General features: G+C 35.3%; 1 protein-coding gene across 3 annotated transcripts in view; it reads right to left on the bottom strand.

The window, feature by feature from the left end:
* The window catches only part of LOC101965612 (regucalcin-like), a 237,350-nt gene that overhangs the window by 24,631 nt on the left and 194,504 nt on the right, over positions 1–18,215 (bottom strand). For all 3 annotated transcript variants that reach the window (XR_005731753.2, XR_013432230.1, XM_078035590.1), the window contains one exon: positions 4,189–4,312. The gene's annotated coding sequence lies outside the window, so the exon portion shown is untranslated. The remainder of the gene's footprint in view (positions 1–4,188; positions 4,313–18,215) is intronic.

Here is an 18,215-nt window from a genome sequence, read left to right as displayed (position 1 = left end):
GCTCCACCTGCTGCTGTGAAGAGCCTGGTGCTGTCCACTGTCATGAAGGGTGAGTGTGCTGCTCCTGTCTACTGTGGAACAAGGGCTGGGGATAACCACACAGTGTTACCAATGTGCTGCCATCTTCCCTGAGGTGTGCTCATTCTATGTTGCTAATGTATACACACTTACCATTGCTGTTGCTTCCCGAAGGTAGACCCCCTGTTATAGAAGCCCCTCGTCACTGGTCCTGAGTGTATTCTAGGGTCTGGTTGCTCAGCACAGCCACAGCTCTCCATGCTGCTCACTGGGCCACCCTCTCCATCTCCCACTCAGTTTATTAATCTTATGGGATAGAGATTGTGTTGTTCCTAAACAAACTGGGGTTCCACCAGCTTCCCACAGTTCTGCACACAGCTGACTTTACTGGACTTTTAAACTAATACACATTTAATCCTGGGGACCAGAATCTCACTCAATTAAAGCTCAACATGTGGCCCCTCCCTGCTCCACAGAGTATCCTAGCCTGCACCCACCCTAGGCCATCCTGGCAGCACCTGGACCTGCGACCACCCTAGGCCAGGCCAGCAGCACCCCGACCTGTGCCCACCCTAGGCCACCCTGGCAGCATCCCTTCTGTGCCCATCCAAGCCCAATAAGGAGGCGCCCCATGCCTGTGCCAAGCTGAGACCGCCCTATCTGGGCCCAGAGCAGGCTCGCACGCCCCCAGCGGCACCATCTCCATGGCCACCTACCTTGCCCTGTAACAGGTGGTGCTGGAGCACCAGCCTTGCCCAACATCTGCAGCCACCAACGAGGGCCTTGGCTGCAATACAGGGCCCCGTGAGTCAGCACCAGGGTCGCAGCCAGCCCACCAGCTCAGGGGTCGCCACTCTGCCACTGACCACGCAGAGAAGAGCTCATCCCTAGTGGTCCTTTCATCCTGTCCACTGCAGGTGAACATGATCCTTGCCACCAATCCTCTGGAACATGCCAGCCACATGGCTGCCCAGCCACAGTTTGTTCACCCTAAGCACTGCTTTTTTGTTTACTGTCAGGACACAACTTGCTCAGTCCTCAACCATTTGCAGGAATGTCACGGGAGGAATCTAAGTGGAAACACTACAGGTCTTAGGCAGATGTCCCTGTCCCACCTGGCTAGGAGCACTGCAGCACAGTTCCCACTCCCGATCACACACAAGGAAATGATTCTCTGCCCACAGCCACAGTGACCCAGCAAGTTTGAGATCATGCAAAGCTGTTCCCGGTGCTTTCTACTCTCTGTAGGTCAGGTGGAGTATGCCAACCTAGGATAGCCAAGGACAGGTGGGAAGCGTCTATCTGGGTGACCTCTCCGCAGTCCTCTTTGTTCTTTTGCTCCCTTGACAGTCTTACTGATTACTGCCACCATGGTGATTGTTGTTTGCATCTACTTCATGGTGTTTATGATCATCCTGGGGGTGTTTCAGATCTGGGCTGCACATCAGTGAATCATGTGGGACCAGGACACAGGGAAGGAGAATGAGATGGATGGCAATGACTCTGCCTTGACCATCACCATGAGCCCCAGGGAGGTAGGAGCAGACATGGCCCCAGGCTTCAGAACACTTCAGGCCAGGCTCCTCCATGTTCATGTGCCTGTGCCTTATAACCACAAAACTCAGAGAGCCAGGATCCTCAAATTAAGCGGGGGGTAAACTGAGGCTCAGTGAGGCCTTACTGAAGTCCTTACAACCCAGTAAGTGTAAGTTCAGAGATGAGCTGGCTTCAGGCTGGTGCTCCTCCCACTCTATGCAGAGTCAGTGATCAAAGTAGGGAACTGAGCATCCCCATCCAGGAGCTCTCTGCATTACTGGACTCCATGGAGAGGCCACTTCCAGTGAGACCTAGGCCCCTTTCCCTGGACAGTCTCCTTCACTGGGGGACATCTCCTTTCTGCTGCTGCTCCTGGAAGGTGGACACTGGATGGCTTGGCCATGAGGTGGACTCACACATCCCTCTCTTTGCAGACCTACCAGGACCAGCACAGTGGTGAGGAGGAGGAAGAGGAAGAGCAGCATGAGTTTCGAGAGGAGGAGGAGGAAGACATCACTACTGACAAGTGGGAAAGCTTCAAGGAGAAGGAGGTTGGCCCTGGGGACAGTCAGAACTCCAACCAGCATCAGCAGCTGAAGTGGGAAAACTCCACACTCAGCTACCGAGTGCAATCTGGACTCTTGTATCCCCACCTCAGAATCTCTGCTACCCATCTCCGAGCCAGTAGGTCTGTGGACTCCCATTGCTAATTATCTCTCATGCCCAATGTGTGGGACTGTAGGCTCCCACCATTTGCTCACTCCTGCTGGATATATTTTCCCCAAAGCCAGGAGCCGGCTCTTTCTACCTGCCACCTTCTGCCAGCACAGGGGCTGCAGCACCCCAGACTCCTGCCATCCAGTGAGTTTCCCACCTCTTGTACCTCCAGAAAAGCTGGAATAACTAGACTACCTGACAAATAATAAAACTTGGTAATCAATTTTTCTTTCTTGAAGGTCTTCATTTTTTTTCCAAACTAGTGCTTTTACAAGTGGTAGAAGGGGGTTAATATGTAGATAATCAATTGACTTTTTACTACCTGTTAAATACATTGGAATTGTTCGTGTCTTTTGTGCTAGTGTACTCAGGACAAGGATGTGAAGTTCAGGGATAATGCTCCTGTTACCTCCCCCTTGGGAAACGAGGAGGGGAGGCCTTCCCACTCTGGTCCAGACATGAGACCATGTAGCATTTGGTGTTATTTTTGGGACCAGAACAGTGTTTTTGTTTGAAGTATGAAAATGGGTCCAGTCTTTGGGATTCTTACCACTTCTAGCATTGTGTTTGGGATGGGAGCTGTGGGTTCCCTGGCCTCTCAGGACCAGCAGCTTCATTTGATATTACCCAGGTCTTGTGTTCCTGTACTGAGGCTTCATAAATGTATATGATCCTGCTGGGGACATTCTCTGTGGATCATGGAAACTGACAGCTGTGGTGCAGATCACTTGACCACTTTGTTTTGGAGATAACAGTGGTTTCCTAAAGGATCTGCACTTATAATGGAGAAAGACAAAGTGCTAGAATGTTCCCAAACAGTCTGCATTCACCCCACCCCAGCCCCTGTAGGTTGCTCCTGCATAATGCTCCTGCATTGAGGTCAGATCCTCACTCCAGTAGCCAGGAGTCCTGCTGCTCTGATCCATGGGAAGGTGAAAGAGAGAAAGAAGTTGGGGCTAAAGCCACACAGAACTTTGCTCTTAATGTACATGTCGGATGCTAGACTGTAAACCTGGGAGTCATCCTGCACACTACCCCTGTGACCTCACTGCTAGTATTAAGAATGGCTGTGCTGTTGTGTGGCTGCCCATCCACATGCAGTCTGTGTAGATGCTGTCTAGACAGTAGTAGAAGGTAACACAGAGAGGGTTACACTATTTACTGAACACTTTATTATGTAAAATCCATTAAAAATTAAAAGAGCAGGCCTTCCCTTCAAGAAATCTGTAATCTAATAGAGGATTTGTAAATTAATATGCATATTAATTTTATATGATATATATAAACAGCACTATGATATATATATATATAAACACATACACACACACACACATATATATATATAAAACAGTACTATGACAATGAAGCACAGAAGTATTTTTAGATAACTAGTTTTATTATCTTGTAAAAGAAAAAAGAACATTTAAAAAAATTTTAAATGAACAGCATATATCCAGATTTTCTCATATGATCTGTAGTGCCTTGGTGTTCCTTCCCAGACCTCATATGGTCTGTAGTCCCTTAGTGTTCCCCTTCATGATGTACCACCCACCTCTCCTTGTTTGAACTCTACCCCATTAATAAAGCACCAGTTAGCCTAAGATCCTCTCAGCTGTTTTCACTGATAATGATTGTCTGAAAAGTTCTATAGCTCTTTTCACCCTAAGGGGAATTAATATACTATGTTACCTAGTTAGTTGTCATAATTGTTCTGACAGTCTAACCTGCAGTCTTTTGGGGGAGAGGGGCCAGAGCCTACAATATTTTTTCCCCATTCCTGTCATCAAACCCAGAGGCTTGATGCATGCCAACCAAGCAGTTTTATGAGAATTAACAAGAGTTAAAAATAAAAATAATTTATTTTAAATTTAAAAATGCTTAGGGAGGACTTATGCCCTTCACAAAGGTTTTACTTACCTTTTCTTCTCCGGTGAACTTTTTGTAATTTTCCTGTTATTGATCTTTCTCCTGTTTCCTAGAATACAGACATCATTGGAGATTGCTCTGTCATGGTTGGTCAGGAGTTAGCCCTCCAATATACCTGTATGAGAATTAATTAGATTGCTTATTAAAGTGCATACTTTAATACTCTTATACCTGAACTATTTACTTTTTTTCCATTCATATCATTTTGTTTCTTTTGTTTTTTTGTCACACTGCTGGTCCATTCTTTATCAACTTTGAAACCCTTCCTATTTTCTCTTATTTTTTGGATACAATTCTTAATTCACCTTTATACCACCATTTTTCATTTCTCTGTTTGTATATAAGGTATGTTAACACCAAATTCACATCTTTATGCAAGTATTTTGTATTATAATGACACTCTCCTTCCTGTTTTCTAAAGCTATAGTTAGTTGCAGATAGAGTAACTTTAGGGTGCTGGTTAGGAATATAGGCTGTGGATATATGCTGTTCATTTTAAAATTTTTAAATGTTTTTTTTTTTACAAGATAAAAAACTAGTTAACTAAAAATACTTCTGTGCTTCATTGCCATAGTAATGTTTTATATATACATAAAAATTTTGTGGTTTTTTCCCAAGTTTAAGTCAACATGAGTTAGTAGTTTAGGGAAATAAAAAACTCTAAAAAGAAAGAGCCCAACGTACCATCAGTCAAGGAAAGAAAAAAGGTGGCAAAGGCTTTTGGAGATTTGGGGACAGAAAGCCATGAAAATGAATCTAAAACCAAAGGGAAAGATGACAAAGACAGACAAAAAGTCTCCAGTGTTGCCCAACTAGGGATGGCTTTTTCAGTTGACAATACAATTGAGTGGCCAAGTCCTGCACATGGGACTAGGAAAAAAATCCAGTAATGCAGAAGTGACTAAAGAGCAATATATGCCTGGAAGAGAATTCAGTGTGTTTGGACTTATCCAAGAGGTCTATGCACATATGCATCAAACACTTGACTCAATTAACTGAACTTTACATATACAGTAACAAACTGCAGTCCCTCCCAGCAGCAGTGGGATGTCTAGTAAATCTCATGATACTGTCTCTAAGTAAAAATTAACTTACCAGTCTGCCTGACTCTCTTGATAACATTTAGAAGCTGCAGTTGCTTGATTTACAGCATAATAAACTGAGAGAAATTTCTTCAGTGGTCTATAGGTTAGATTCTCTCACCACTCTCTACCTTTGCTTTAATCCTATAACTAATGTAGAAAAGGACATAATAAACCTGTCAAGACTCAGAAAACTTAGCATTTGAGGGGAAAAAATCAGACCTGCTGAAATTGGTAGGAGGATTTGAATTATTGCTTTTGATTTTAGTATGTGTTATGATTAATAATTTTTGAGTGCTTTTCCATATCAGAGAATTGGTTGGGGTTATGGCTCAGTGATAGAATGCTTGCCTAGTATACATGAGGCCCTGGGTTCAATACTCAGTGCCATATATAAATAAAGTAATTAATCAAAGTTATGGTGTAAAAAAATCTTAAACAAAAATTATACTTTTTTATAAGTTCTATTTTCCCTGTGATTTACTTAATGCTACATTACTTGAGATTATTTTATAGGCTTAAAAATAAGATAGATAGTAGATGTAATTAGACATTTACCACAGACTGAATCTGCTCTGATTTTCATTGGAGAAAATGAATTTGAAAATGTTTGACTAATTTTAAGTTGTCATTTGTTTTTAAAGCATCTAACTCTTTATACTAGATATATTACGGCTCTACTTGCCCATTTTCTGACTTTCGTTTTTTATCTGAAGACTTTAAATTTACATCACTTTCTACTTAGTGTATCACTAAAGGTTGTCATAGTAGAGCTTTGTGAAACAGCAATGCCATAGGAAAATATATTTTTATTTTGAAAGTTCTTACATTTTCATTCAAATGTCTAATATTGATTTAGTACAGTATATATCCACAATAATACAGTGTATATCTATATGTGTATCCACAAGACAGTAATTAAGAAAAAGAAATGTAAGTAACTAGCAGAAAAATTATTAAAGGAAAAGGAGCAGGAGGAGGAGGAGAGGATAAGGGTAAGAATTTAGTACAGAACTGGAGCAAATCATACCCCATGCATTTGTAATCATGTCAAAAGGAATTCTAATGCATCACTAACATCTTTAATTTATTTTTCATTTTGAGTGAATTTTAGATTTACAGCAAAACTGTAAAACCATTAGAAGGTTCTCATATATCCTGCACTTAAGTTGCTCTAATATTAACAAAAATGGTAAAAATCAAGAGATTAACATCGTTACAATCATTTTAACTTAATGATTTGTTTTATTGCACTTGTTTTTTTATCTAATGTCCAATTTATGTTTCAAAATTCCACATTACATTTAATAGTCATGTGTCTGTAGCCTCCTCCTATCTGTGAAAATTTGAAATGATAAAAGTCTTTTAGTTGAAGGACTAAAAGTCTTTCCTTCTTTTAAAGATTTTTCAGTTGTAGATGGACACAATATTCTTATTTTGTTTGTTTATGTTTTTTATGTGGTGCCAGGGATCAAACCCAGTGCCTCATGAATACTAGTCAAGCATTCTACAACTGAGCCACAACGACGGCTCCTTTTTTTTTCTTTTATGACCTTGCTATGTTAAAAAGTCCTGCTCAGATATTTTGGACTGTGTCACTCATTTTCGGTTTCTGTGGTATTTTTTGTGACTACTTTGAGTATATTTGTTTCTGCTGAGAATAACATAATAGTGACTATGGTGCCCTTCTCAATGAATTATATCAGAGGATATATAATGTTGATAAGTCATATACTGGTGATTTCTTTCTTTTGGGTACTGAGATTGAAATCAGGAGCACTTTACCACTGAGCTACATCCTAAGTCCTGTGAATTATTCTAGTGAAGATGAATTTTTAGAGATTGTGTATTTTGTTATTCCATTTAACTAATAATCATAAATAAGCAAAATTATAGAAATCAAAAAAATCTTATTGTTTGCCAATAGTTTGGAAAAGGATTCTGTTGGGAGAGAAGTAAGTAAGTAAATATATAAAATGGCACCATGAAGAAGGGAGCATTTTAGGGATGAAAACATTTTATATCTTGACTGTAGTAATGTCACTATGTGGGTTGTGATATTGAATTCTAATTTTGAAAGATGGTATTGTTAGATACCACTCTGTGACATTTCCTATTATATTAAGTGAAGTCTTTATTTTGAGGAAATGTAAAATTTTCTAATTTAGACCTGAAAAATAATAATTAAATACTGTCATTAGATAGTTAGAGGGAACTAAATAAAGGGAATCTAAGATCAATTTGTATTATTTTTTACAGTTTCTAAAAATAAAAATTTGAATTTAAAACAAATCTACACACAGAAAAGAGTGGCATTAAACAGGATGCATACTCAAATATGTTATGTAGTCAGAATTAGCATGTTTGCAATCATTACATCACTACCAAATATTGATAGGAAAATTTGTTTTATGAAAATAAAAAAATAACGTTGGTATCTATGCACATATTTGATTTTTGAAAACAATGTCATTGCTTATGCACATTATAGTTCTGCATTGTTTCTATAATAAATAAAACAACACAACACCAACAGAAATAAACAAATGTAGAGAAGTCTGGTTTATACATGTCTTCTAGTGTAAAAAACTGTGTCAGACTCTGTCTATAATTTGAAAAGTATGTGGTATAAATTAGATTTCTCGAAAAGCTTAGCAAATTTATCTATATATGATTTTGTCAGGTGTAGGAGATTTTGGAAGGTGTCATATCCCAGATATCTATGGCTATTTTTTATGATAAGAAATTATAATAGCTATTAAACACTTTTAGTAACTAAAATCTGAAACAATTTTTTTTCCTTGTTTGTATTCTAGGATAATTAGATAAATAGCCCATGTTGCAAGGCAATGTTAGGATGCAGTCAACTATAGTGATAATGACCTAGGAATTAACCCAAGTTAAACCTACATCATGACCGAGGTATAGTTGATGATTTCTCTGCTCAACTTTGGAGTAGCTGGTGCTATACAATGATTTTTGCCTTGGCTATAGCTGCAAGCATAATACCAGTCTCTGTCTTCCAAATCCATGTTTGTACAAAAAAAAGTATCTTTTTTATCTGTAGAAAATTTATTGTCTATGTATACACATGTGTCTATTTGATCTTTTTTTTATTCCATAGACTTATTTGTCTACCCTTATGCTTTTAGTAAGCCTTTAAATCAGACGGTGGTATTAGTTTCCCAAAGAGAGATTTTGTGGTATTATTTTTTCGATCCCGGATATTTTGCATTTTAATATAAATTTTAAAATTGACATTATAAATTCCTCTTTTATAAATTTCCACTTTTGTAGATACCATTTTTGTATAGTCTGCGATTATGATAAACTTCAGCTCATAGGGGATTAAAAAAGGTAATATCTTAAAAACAGACTTTCAATCCATAAATACAGTATATCTCTCTATTTATTCATGCCTCCTATAGTTTATCTAAGTTTTATCTTAATGTTTGATCTAGAGATCTTACATATTTTTGCTGAAACATTCCTAAACATTTGCCTCATGATATTACTTAAAATAGTTTATTTTAAATTTTTCATAATACATAATAATAATGGTTTATTTTAAATTTTTCATAATTTTTCATAATATTTTGTTATTAAGTAAGTCTCAGCTATACTATTTTGTGTATATTTCTTGGTTTCTACATCTATGAAATAGAGGCAATAATACCAAAAACCTTTTAAGTTATTATGTCTCCTATGAATAGTTAATAATTAGAAATATAATTTAAAATAACATAGTGATGACACAAAGGTCCAATATTATGCTGCAGAGTGTATGTTATAAATTTCACATTCAAAGATTTTTAATTAAATTACACAGCCTTATTCTCACTTAAAATTTTTCATAGATCAGGTTAAAATTTAGAGAATGTTTTGAAAAATGTTGCTTTGAAATGCCTATAAAATTTGTTTTATTTTGAAGTTAAGTTGAGCAGTGTAGACTATCCTGAGATGATAATTTAAAAAGATATTTAGATATTGAGATGGTTCTGCTCTCACAGTGTGGATTGGTGTTGCCAGAATTTACTCACCCTATGTCCCTCAACACCTCACATTTCCAAACCTCTGCTTGTTTCCTCAGAAATTAAGATGTTTATTATAAAATTATAAAGTAATTTATTTATTATTATAATATTATTTCTACCCTCTCTGTTATGGTTTAGATATGAGGAATTCACAAAAAGCTCATGCGTGAGACAATGCAAGGCAATTTAGAGGTAAAATTATTTGGTTATGAGAACCTTCACCTAAAAGCGAACCAATATGGATGAACTGGGTGCTAATTATAGGTAGATAGGTTATGTCATGAAGAAGTATGTCACTAAGGGTGTATTTTGGTGGTTTCTAATTTGTCACTGGTGAGAAAAACTCTCTCTATGCTTCCTGTTTTTCATGTTCTGAGCTTCTTTCCTCCTACACACCCTTTCACCATAATGTTCTGCCTAACTTGGGGCCCAGAGCAATAGAGTTGACTTTATGTGGATCAAGACTTCTGAACCTTGAGCACCAAATAAAATTTGCTTCATCAAAATTGTTCTTCTCAGAACAATCATAGCAAAACAAATACATTTTTATTTTTCTTGTAAATCAAGTTAATTTGAATCAGCTAGGAGATACTATCATGCTCATATTTTTAATCATAGCAATGGAAAGATTGACTAAAAAACAATCTAATTATTTTTTATTCTTTGCAAATTAAGGTTGGTACAATCTTCTAATTTCCAACTTATAATGAAAACCAGAAAACATCTTTCTTTACTTGTAGGATACTCACACTTTGAAGTGACCAGTGGTTGTCCTATAGAAAAATATTTACCTCATTTTTATTTCTGTATGTATGACACATTTTGTTCTTCATATTTTAGAAATGCATGGAATAAATTCTATAGTGTAAAATATTTAAACATTCAAATGTGGTAAAGTGATTTAAGTGTTAAGATGCTGTAGTTCACTTGCCCTTAAAAATCAGGACCCTGAAATTATAATGGCAAGCTTGCACAGGGGTTTTGAAACGAAAATCTCACTCATCTTTATTCAGCAGAAAAAAATTTATACTTCCCTGTCTACATGAATGGTATTAACTCTATCTGTGACTTACTCAAGTTCATTCTCACCAAATTATAGGGGTTAATGGCATATAAATTTGAGATCAGTTTTATCTCTCTTCTTTCTAAAATAAGCAGAGTTGTTTCAATCAGGGTCACAGACCTAGTTGAATTTAATGAACTAGTCCTTGAAATTTTCCCTGCCATCTTTAAATAGCAATATGTATGTGATTATACACTAACATTAATGTTGTAGTTTTTCAATATTGTTGCATTAGATATTTATAACCTAAATCATTGCATATTCTTTTTTGAGGACAATCAGACAATTATTCCAGTGTGCGACCATGGAGAGAGCATTATTACTATCTGCTTTTATTTTTCAAACTCTTTCACTTCCTTGCCTTAGAAAGGTGAATCTTAGTTTAGGAGGGCTTCTTTTTATCTATCCTCTTTTTTCCCTTTTTACCTAATGAACATTGTATGTTGTTCCTACTTTAAGTGTATCACATCTGCTCTTAAATATATATGAAAACAATACTTTTAGGATTGGGAATGTATCTCACTGGCAGAGTACCTTCTTAGTATGTACAATGAGCTAGATTTTATCCCCAGCACTTCAGCAGAAACAAATACAAAACCATATTCATTTTTGGGAGAAAGCAACAGAAAGAACCACCTTCAGAAGACTACCACTACAGGTACTGGAGACCCTGATGGCTCTGGTCTATTGGCCTTCTCCCTTGTACCCATTTACAGAGGCCAGCCTCTCTGTTAGTCAGTGTTATCTTATCTATCTATGAGTAAACTTCAGTAAAAGGACAGTAGAAAAGATTAAACATAGAAGTACTACAAAACATTCAGAAGACTGGAAAGGTCGAGTGCACAATTGGAGGGCCCATAGGCTATCAAACAAGTTTCATAAAGATTCCTGTGTGAAAAATTTGGGTATTGAAGATTCAGTGTAGTAGTTCATGGCATGGTGGTGGTGGGGGAGTTTAGTAAAGGAAGAGATTTTATACAAGATAAAAACTGACTTCCCAACTGTGCTGAGGGCCATCTCAGAGTTAAAGAAGCATTACTGTTCATCTGAGAGAAGTCACTTTTGCCTAGCTCCCTCACAGTCTCCTGTCAGACTTCCTCAACTGGTGTCTCTAACTATAGTTCATTCACACTCTCATAACCTCTGCAAGAAATCCTCAGCAGGGTTTTTTTTTTACTTTATGAATTTTTAAAACAAAAATAAATGACAGCAGAATGTATTACAAATCTTATTACACATATAAGGAACAAGTATTCATATCTCTGATTGTATATAAAGCACATTGACACAAATTCATATCTTCATACATGTACTTTGAATAATTATGTCTTTGAATATTTAGCACCATCCTTGCTAATCCCCTGCTCTCTCCCTTTCCTTCCCACCACTCTGTCCTATCTAGAGTTTGTCTATTCCTCTCATGCTTCCCCTCACTACACCATTATGAATCAGCCTCCTTATATCAGATAAAACTTTTGGCATTTTATTTCTTTGTGATTGGCTAACTTCACTTAAAATTAACTTCTTCAACACCTTTCATTCACCTGCAAATGTTATGATTTTATTATCTTTTATTATGGTGCAAGAATTAAAATCAAGAGGCTAGGGATGTGGCTCAAGCGGTAGCATGCTTGCTTGGCATGTGTGTGGCCTGGGTTCGATTCTCAAGACCACATACAAACAAAGATATTGTGTCCACAGAAAACTAAAAAATATAAATAAATATTAAAATTCTCTCTTTCTCTCTCTCTCTCTCTCTCTCTCTCTCTCTCTCTCTTTCTTAAAACAAAATTAAAACCAATAAGTATTAAATAAAATAGATTCAAACTAAAATGTTTCTTCTCAGCAAAAAAGCCTACATCTTGGGAGAATATTTTTACCCCTCTCACATCACATGGAGAACTAATATTTAGGGTATATAAAGAACTCAAAAAGTTATGCACCAAAAAACCAAATAACTCAATTAATAAATGGGCCAGGCATCTGAAAAGACACTTCTCAGAAGAGGATATACAGTCAATCAACAAATAAATGAAAAAATGTTCATCATCTCTAGAAATTACAGAAATACAAATCAAAGTTACTCTAAAATATATTCTCACTTCAGTCAGACTGGTAACTGTTATGAAGACAAACAACAAAAAGTGTCTGAAAGGATGTGGGGAAAAGATACACTCATACATTGCTGGTGGGACTGCAAGTTGGTGCAGCCAATAAGGAAAGCAGTATAGAGATTCCTTGGAAACCTGGGAATGAAAGTACAATTTGACCCAGCTATCCTTCTCCTCAGTCTATACCAAGAGCTTAAAATCAATTTACTATATGAAAAAATCTACATCAATGTTTATAGCAGCACAATTCACAATAGCTAAATTTTGGAGCCAGCATAGATGTCCTTCAGTATATGAATGCATATAAAAATGTGGCACATTATATTCATAATGAGGATATTTACTCTGCATACTAAATCAGATCATGGCATTGTAATAAATTCTCCACTCTGAGGAAAGCATACACAGTGACCACTTGAGCTGCTTACAATTTAATATTTTAATGATGAGAACACTAATGCCACACACAGAGGCACATTTTAAGGTTGTCATGATTAAAGAATCACAGTAACATAAAGCATTTTTTTTTCATTTACTTTTTAAAAATGTTTTGTAATTGAAATTTTAAGACGAATTCTTACTGTTATTATTATTTTTTTTTAATTCTGGAACATATCTGGTAAAAAATATATGAACTGATGAAGAGTATTTTTAAATTTTATATGCACATCCAAATGATAATTTTGCATACACAAGAAAAAGCACAGTTGGCCAGGTTTTATCTACAGCCTGATCTCTTTTATGACTGGCAGTAAAGTCTCACAAGTTTCTGAGTAGGATGTTTCTTGGGTGGTGAAGGCGATTCCCCTCTTACTGTCTTGATAAGGCCACAGTGAAAATAAGTGCTGGCAAAGCCCCTCTCCCACTGTCTTGACAAGGTCACAGTGAGCATTAATGATGGAAAAGCCTTGCTGGTTTGTGGGAAACTGAAACTATGAGATTCCTTTTTATGTAATTGGGACTTTTCATTTTCATGCTCATGTTCCTGACAGGAGGCATGAATATGTTAAATGCCAAACCAAATTAAATTTCAGATGGCTAGAACCTAGCAGGTAGTTCATGCATTGAAGACTCTTCTACTACCCCTCAGGATAACAAGGACAAAGTAGAAATCTGCTCTACTATCTCAGAACCTTGAGGACAAAACTGATAATGGACAACAATTATTCTCCAAAAGGTCATGAGAATGTTAGGCACCACAATGATTATATCAACTAGAACCCAAGCCTATATTTCTGGCTTCTCAGAAAACCTAATCATTATGTTTATTGAACAAAACCCACCATATGTAGTTTAATTTTGATTAAGGAAAGTTATGTTATACACTTAGGAAAGTTAATACATATAAGGATACATTCTTTTCATTTCTATAAGCCCTCTTTTACTTCACATAAGGATTTATGATGAGCATATTTAATATTGGTGGAAAGTGGATTGATGTTCAGAACTTATTTTTAATTAAGAAAGATTATAAAGATATAAGAACAAGTGTACCTTGACTGAGAAAGAAAGAAACTATTTGAGAAAGCAGATCAACCAGTTTTAAAGAACACTTTTAGGAATTAATTAAAGTAGTTTTATAAGACATTTTTAGAATAATGTTAAAAGTATTATTCTATTTAGATTCTTGGGTTTAGAATTGTTAGGCTTTTATTTGTATGGGTTTCTATATGTTTTAAGAATGGTTTATAAACTTTAGAATATTTTAAGTATAAGATTTAAAGGGACTTCTTAGATGGAAATTTTAGATTATAAATAAAAGTGCAGGTGTACTTTAATACTTAAAAGTTAATGATACATTAGGAGACTTAGAGTCTGATTATGTAGTTTGGCATTAGTTAATAAGAAAATAGTACATCTTTGCAAAATCTAAAAAAAGGTAAATTAGTGATGCATGTTATTAATTATTTATAGCTAAAAAGTCACATCCTGGAAAAATGTAAATTGATGTTACATTTTTCTATTCTCCTAATTATGGTTAAGGAAACATTATGTCTTGGCAAAGTTTTGAAATTGTATAATCAATGATGTATTCTGAATCTATAATGATGAGAAAAATTGTAATAAAAGATGATCCAGAGACAGCTTCATTATAGCTCTTTCTCTCTAGAGATTGCTCCAGCCATATGTTTCCTGTCTCATCTTTTCGCTGAAGCCACTCATCTTTCAGGACTCCCTGGACTCCACTAGGCCTTCACCCTGGCAATCCTGCATGTCTCCCTCGTTTTTGCTCTTTTTTCTTTCTCCCAGTGAGGTTGTTGTTTTAAGTGGCAAATGCCTGAACTGCAGAGCCCCAGGCCAAGCCCCTTGAGGTTTTATTTTGAGGCTTTAGTTTTCTGGATAGCTGGACTAATTTGTTCATTAATTTCATAGAAAAAAAATTCTTGAAACTATATACAATGACCTTAAATATTTTTGGTTGTCATTGTATCTAGTGCTTTTGTGTTTATTTTAAACTATGAAATTTTTTTCTTATACAATTAATTTAATTTGGACATCATATAGTTTTGCATTGTAACAGGTTTGCTAGTATGAATTTTTTATTTTTTTACATATTCAATTAGCTGTCTTTCAGTTACTTGTTTATAGTTCAAAGATTCTTTTTATATTATTTTTATGTGTTATTGTCATAAACACCCTGCAAAGTATGTAGGACTACATTATCTTCATCATTTGACTAATAAGGAAACAGACACAGGTCAAATTACTTTCCATATTAAAGTTAGTAATAAGAAATTCTAGGATTTGTAGGTAGGTCTTGATGCCTGGGACCCTTTTGAAGTCCTCAGTTTGATTTATATTATTGCATGTAATCTTCCTAAAAACCCTTTAATAGTGTAACTATCCCCCCTTTATATATATAAGGAAGCTGGTTTAGGGAGATTAAATTGTGTATTCAATGTCACCCAACTCATAATGTAATTTTAGCTGTTTGCATTGAACTGTGCTGTCTCTTGAGGTATTCTTCAAAAACTAAAATTGACAATTTATGCATAAACTAACCTAATCTATGCTTACATGACCAAACAGATCCCTTGACACATAGTAAAATTTGCTGCTGGATTTGGTTGTTAAATCAAATGAAATACTGCTAAGATTTGAAATACTGAAAGTTTACTGAGTTTTCTTTAACCATAAGGTATCACTGTTTGCTCTTTAGAATATATTTTTCAAGCCCACTAAATATAAAAGTAGTCCCAGAGGTAGCTCTCAGCTGTTTTCTGAGCATAGCTAAGACAGGTGGCCAGGATTTATATTGCCATCCTGATACAGACGGATTTTTGCAAGCCTCCCATTTATCTCATTTTCTAATTGGAATCCATGAAGAAAATGAGATAAACTGGGTAGCACTTATTTATGTCATGTTTGAGGGGGAGGCAGTTTTTCTGCACTGTGACCTAAACCTCAAAATGACTTGACTTTAACAACAGAGTATATGATAATAATACAGTTTTTATCTTCTTTCTGAAATATTCAGTGTTTATTTTACTCTGATCACATCATGTTTGTGAGGTGATAGGAAATGATGATAGTAATTTTATTTCCTAGATAGGGGAATTGAAGGGTTTATTTGTTTGCAAAAATCAGTATAAAATATGATTTACAATTTAGGGCTTCAGGTTCTACAAAACCAAGCTAGATAATCATGTTCATTGGGTTAAAATTATTATATACTTAAAAATTTAAGCAGTATTTTAAAAGATTATTTGATCATATTCAATTCTTGGTATAAATTTCAGTGGTTGAATATTATAATGTTTCATATAGTACATTCATTGGCTGTATTTGGACCATTGATAATGTAAAACCGTGGATTTTGGAAGAAGGAAAAGAGGGAGTTTGACCTTGGCTAGTGTGCATATATATATTGGACAAGAAAAAATATACTTTTTAATAAAGGATGAAGATACAAAACTTGACATTATACTGAATTATTGTAACAAATAATTTTTCTCACCCCAGGGGATAAAAATATTAATTTCTAAATACTCATTATAATATTGAGTTAGGAAATCACCATCAAATATTGCTGAAACAATGCGGAATTACATATTTTCTAAGCAATGGAGAACTATGCTTGGAGAACACAGCCCCACGTCAGGCAAAACAAACAAACAAACAAAAAAAAAAGTTCTTATATGAAGTTTGAGGAAGCACGGCATCTTAAGATTGGGTGATTTTCAAAAGTTAGACAATTTAATGATTGGTTAACTTTAAGTTTGGAAATTAGAGACTGACTGACTTTGAGGAGATTATGGAATTCAGGAAGTTGCTGATTGGCTATTTATCTTCACTGAATGTAAAAGTTGAGTAGACCTTAAAGATTGATTGATCATGGCAAATTTAAAACTAAATGTTTACTTAAGTTGTTTACAGCTTTGGCAAAAATCGAAGAATAAACTTTTTCTTTCTTGAAGTTGAAGAATAGGTACTCTTTATTCTTCACATTTATGTTAAACATATTAGTGTTAGATATTGTGTGTGTGTATGTGTGTGTGTTGTATATATATATATATATATATATATATATATGATTTTTATTTTGAACCATTGAAAAGGGGGTAAAACAGATATTATTTTTTTTCAATCTACAGTTTCAAGATTATTTCACATTTGAGTCACATTGCTTCAAGAATTATTTATGTACTAAAATGTTTTTTTTTCTTTTTGTAGAAATACTTTAAAAATTATGGTGAAGATTGTGTTACTTTTATGTCTATTATTCTCCCATTGTATCATATGTGTGACTAATAATAGTGTCACAGGCAGCTCCTATAGTACTTAGTATAGGTGATGTAATATGCACACCATATTAGTATTAAAGCCCAGCCAGGCAGTGGCACATGCCTGTAATTCCAGTGAGTTAGGAAGCTGAGGCAGGGGGATTACAAGTTCAAGACCAGCCTCAGCCATTTAGTGAGTCCCCAAGTAATGTATCAAGACCCTGTGTCAAAATAAATTTTAAAGAAATTAAAAATGGCTGGGGATGGGGTTAAATGCCCCCAGTTTCAATTCCTATTACCAAAAAATATATTAAAGCCAAAACTTTAGTTATTTCATTAGTTGTATATGCTATACTATGTAAATCCTATTAGTATTAAGCTATTATACTCATTTTAGATACTGTAGTTTGGATATCATATTACTTTATTAAATCCCAGAACTACAGGCATTTTGTTAAATTATTTTAATTTTAGATGCTATAGTATGGATATCATAATAGTAGCAATGTCCACAGGGCAGCTATTATATTACTTTAGATGACATAGTATAGAGATTTTATTAAATTTAAGGCTAAAGGCTATAGGGATGATATTATATCCATTTTAAATGCTATATTATAGATATCATATTATATGGATAATATATTAAAGGCAACAGAGTAGCTATTATATCAATTTAAGATGCTATACTAAGGATGTCATATTAGTATTAAAGGATACAGGCAAGCTATAATATCAGTTTTAGATGCAATCATATGGCTACTTCATTAAGCCACAGAGTAGATATTATATTAGCTTGAGATGCTATAGCATGGATATTAATTTAGTATAAAAGACTACAGGGCAGCTATTATATTAATTTTGGATGCTATAGTTTGGGTATATTATTAACATTAGAGGTTACTGGGAAGTTATTATATTAGTAATAGTATTAAACCCTCAGTACAGTTATTATATTAGTTGTACTTACTATAGTATAGATATTACTTCAATGTTGAAGCCAC

This window comes from Ictidomys tridecemlineatus (assembly GCF_052094955.1).
Source record: "Ictidomys tridecemlineatus isolate mIctTri1 chromosome 1 unlocalized genomic scaffold, mIctTri1.hap1 SUPER_1_unloc_4, whole genome shotgun sequence".
Lineage (NCBI taxonomy): Eukaryota > Metazoa > Chordata > Mammalia > Rodentia > Sciuridae > Ictidomys > Ictidomys tridecemlineatus.
Note: the sequence above shows the minus strand (reverse complement) of the source record. Positions and strands in the feature narration are given on the sequence as shown.